At 33.9% G+C, this 3,683-nt stretch overlaps 1 long non-coding RNA gene across 3 annotated transcripts in view; it reads right to left on the bottom strand.

Moving 5' to 3' along the window:
- Positions 1 to 1,908, bottom strand: part of LOC106879233 (uncharacterized) — a 16,081-nt gene extending 14,173 nt beyond the window's left edge. For all 3 annotated transcript variants that reach the window (XR_001410610.2, XR_001410613.2, XR_001410612.2), the window contains exon 1: positions 621 to 1,908. This is a non-coding gene — a long non-coding RNA (uncharacterized LOC106879233). The remainder of the gene's footprint in view (positions 1 to 620) is intronic.
- Between the last annotated feature and the right edge of the window lie 1,775 nt (positions 1,909 to 3,683).

Below are 3,683 nucleotides of genomic sequence, written 5' to 3'. Positions count from 1 at the left end.
AAAATAAGATTCAAAACTGATTCAAAATTCTATTCATTTATTTATGCAGCTGAGGGTAGCTCTGCATTTAAACTGATGAAATGATTGCATTGTTCAGTTAAATAGAGCTGCTTGAAACGGTCGTACTGCATCACCTCTTGATATCTTGTTGTTTATTTTGATTTTATTCACCTTACTTTGAATTGTACGGATAATATCGCACTGATTTGGTGCTTCAACTTAAGTACCTAATTCAACTGAACAGTGAGAATGAGGACTTGACACCTCATTGGTAGATAAATTCTCTTTATTTATGGGCTAACAAGGTAACCATTAGTTTCATACCGAAGCCTGCCACATGGAACGTTGGTACTCGTCTCCAAGAGAGAAACGAGTACCAACCGCAGTCTAATGACTATAACAAGTAAAAAGAATTTTAAAACGTGTGTGTGTGTATCTTTACATTCACGCGTACACACATACAGTCTAAATAAGCGAATAAACCTCAGATAAAAGATATACAAAAAGTAAAAATAAAATAAGAAAAGCAGAAAAATAAACGAAAAACAAAAAATAAGAGAATAAATGCTACAACATGCTTACCATTAGAAAAAAATAAACAGTAAAAATCAAAAACATACCATTCGCTTTCTCTTCAGCTCTTCCTTCTATGGGTCGGTCGTTTCAGCTCCTTCTTTTCGCTCTGCAGTTCCTCCAAAGTAGGTATCTCGTAGACAGTCTCCAATGGGTCAAACTTCACAACTTTCTTCTGATTGAATTTCTGGGTTAGAAGTGGATACAGTTTCCTGTTGAGGCGTATCTTTGACTCAGCGGGTATCTTAGGGGTAGTGCCGGGAGTAGGATTCCTGAAAAGGGTAAAGTAATGAGCTCTACGTTTAATAGTGTCTAGATAGTCATCTGACGTTTTACATATTTTAGGTAACGATGATACAGACTCTGAAAGCGCAGGCGGTGACACTGAACACAACGGAAATGTATTTGGTGATGGCAAATTCACTGAAGTCGACAGAAAAGACGAAGACGATTTTAGCACTGATAAATTCTTAGATGTTGACAACTTTAACGGCGGCAATTTAACGGAAGACGACGACGAAGAAGCGTGACGATAGGAACGAGAATATGAAGGAGAAAATTCTGCCACATTGGGCAAGAGATATGGACGAGAGTACATTATTTCACGAATAGACACAAAAATATAAAATGCAGAACTAACAGAAATAAGCAGAAAACACTCAACAAAGAAAGAAGAAAAGGAAACAATATGCCAAGAAATTAAAACAGGAACAAATATAGAGTGGTACTACTTAAATACAGAGGTCCCGACGCATCAACGTAACGATATAAAGGGAAGGTAAGCCTAACCCTACAAACTAACCCTAACCTTAGAAGCTAACCTTAAAACTAACCCTAACGAGTATACACTGTTCGGGACCTCTGTACTTAAGTAAGAATGAGTGAGGAAAAGAAAGTAAATTAATTGGAATTAAAAGTGAAATAAATGGATTGGTTTTAATTAAAATTAAAAGGAAATCAAATGAAGCGCACAGAATGGGGAAAGGGAGAGCGGTGGGATGGGGATCAAAAATGAAAAATGAAGAAAATGAGAAAAACAAAATATATATACTGATATAAAGTGTTAGATAAACTGAATATATATCAATAGATCAATAACTAAGCAATAAAATAAACAAGCAAATACACAGATAGAGAGAGGGTAGCGAAGGGAACTATAAATGTATTGATAAAGATGTTAGTTAAATATCAAATATATGGATTAGTTTAAATCAATAATATATCAGTAAGTAATCAAACGAAAGAAAAGGAAATCATACGAAAATGCAAGAGAGGGTGAACAGAGAGAGATGGAGAGAAAGAGGGGGAGTAAGAAAGGAAAGAATAAAAGGAAAAGAAAAAGACAAAAAAGAAATAAGATCGAGACTATAGAGATATCGATAATCTGAATATATTGTTTTCTTTTCTAGGCACAAGGCCCGAAATAAATTGAATATATTAATAGATCAATGAAATAAGCAAATATGCAAAAAGAGAACGGGGGATTGATAAAGTACAAGGGATTGATAAAGTACAACAAGGGATTGATAAAGTTGTGGGTTAAAATCAGAAAAAATTGTGGAATAGTTTGAATCAATAGATTAAGGTGAGAGTTAGAGTGAGAAAAGAGGGAAAGAAGGGAAGGAAGAACTACAAACAAAAATAAAAGAAAAACAGTAAAATAGGAAGGAGAGGTAGAAATATAGAGTCAATTGACTGATAAAGTTATCGATGAATTGAATGTACCAACAGGTCAATAAGTTACTAATAGATTAACATACAGATACACAAAGAAATGATAAGGGGAAAGAGTTAGTTGCAAATCAGATCAATGTAGAGATTAGTTTAAATCAAAGGATCAATTCGTCATCGATAAAATAAAAATATATAAAGAACGCAACAATAACGGGAAAATAGAAAGAAGTCTATAAGGTCAGTAAACTGCTAAAGTGAGCAATGAACTGGATATCACAATAGATCGGTAAGTTATTAATCAATGATTCAATCGGTTGAAAGAAAAATACAAAGGATGGATGGACTATTTAAAGTTAACGATAGACTGATTCTAATTACTAGATCAATGTAATCGATAAAGAGAATAAAGCCAGGAATGAAATAGATTGATAAAGCTATTAGTTAAGTTAGTATAAAATAAAATATATGGATTGATCTAAATTGATAAATCAATAAGGAGTCAATCAATCGATTAATCAAACAACCAGATATAGACGAAGAAAGGTAAAAAGTTTTTGTTTTTGTTTGAAGTGAAAAACGAAAATAAAAAAACAAAAAGAAACAACCAGTAGGTTAATAAGATTATTAGTAACTTAAAATATTTAAAGTAAACTGAAGTTAGAAAGACTTCAACTGGCAGGCGGATATGGCAACGCGAATCTCGATGACAGAACTGGGGAAGATGTCTTCAAGTTTTGTGACGTTATAATCACCTATGATGTAATAGCATTCACACACACGCACACACACGTGTACATGCATATACATATGTACACGTATATTATTCGAATAATCCCCATCTTTTATCTTTTACTTGTTTCAATCATTTTGCCACGGTCATTCTCGAGCACTGCCTTGAAGGGTTTTAATCGAGCAAATCGACCCCAGGACTTGTTTCTTAAGTCTAGTACTTATTCTATCGACCTCTTTTGCTGAACCACAAAGTTACGGGAACGTAAACATGCCAACATCAGCTGTCAAGCCATGGCTGACGGCTAGCATCATGCTTGAAACTCAAAAATATCAACGAATTTGAATCAAACTGTTTTGATCCATACATGTAACTCCCAATAAATTGGTTGAGTGCCCCTCTTTCGTTTGTCCACTCACTCTGTGTAGTGGGTTGATCCACTACTCAAAAATAAAAGCTGTCTTATCTTCGAAACGTCTAGTTAGAATAGAGACAGCTGATGAAGGAATATTCCAAGTGGCTTTCCGTTTTCCTATGTGTTCGTTCCGTTGTCTGTAGTTCATTGTTCTAACGTCCTGTGCCCTGATATGCATATATATACATATGTAGATGTAAGTATGTACATATATGTGTGTATACATGTATATATATTCTTTGTATTATATATATATATATATATATATATATATATTGAAAAAAAAGTCGT

This window comes from Octopus bimaculoides, chromosome 28, assembly GCF_001194135.2.
Source record: "Octopus bimaculoides isolate UCB-OBI-ISO-001 chromosome 28, ASM119413v2, whole genome shotgun sequence".
NCBI classification, from domain to species: domain Eukaryota; kingdom Metazoa; phylum Mollusca; class Cephalopoda; order Octopoda; family Octopodidae; genus Octopus; species Octopus bimaculoides.
Note: the sequence above shows the minus strand (reverse complement) of the source record. Positions and strands in the feature narration are given on the sequence as shown.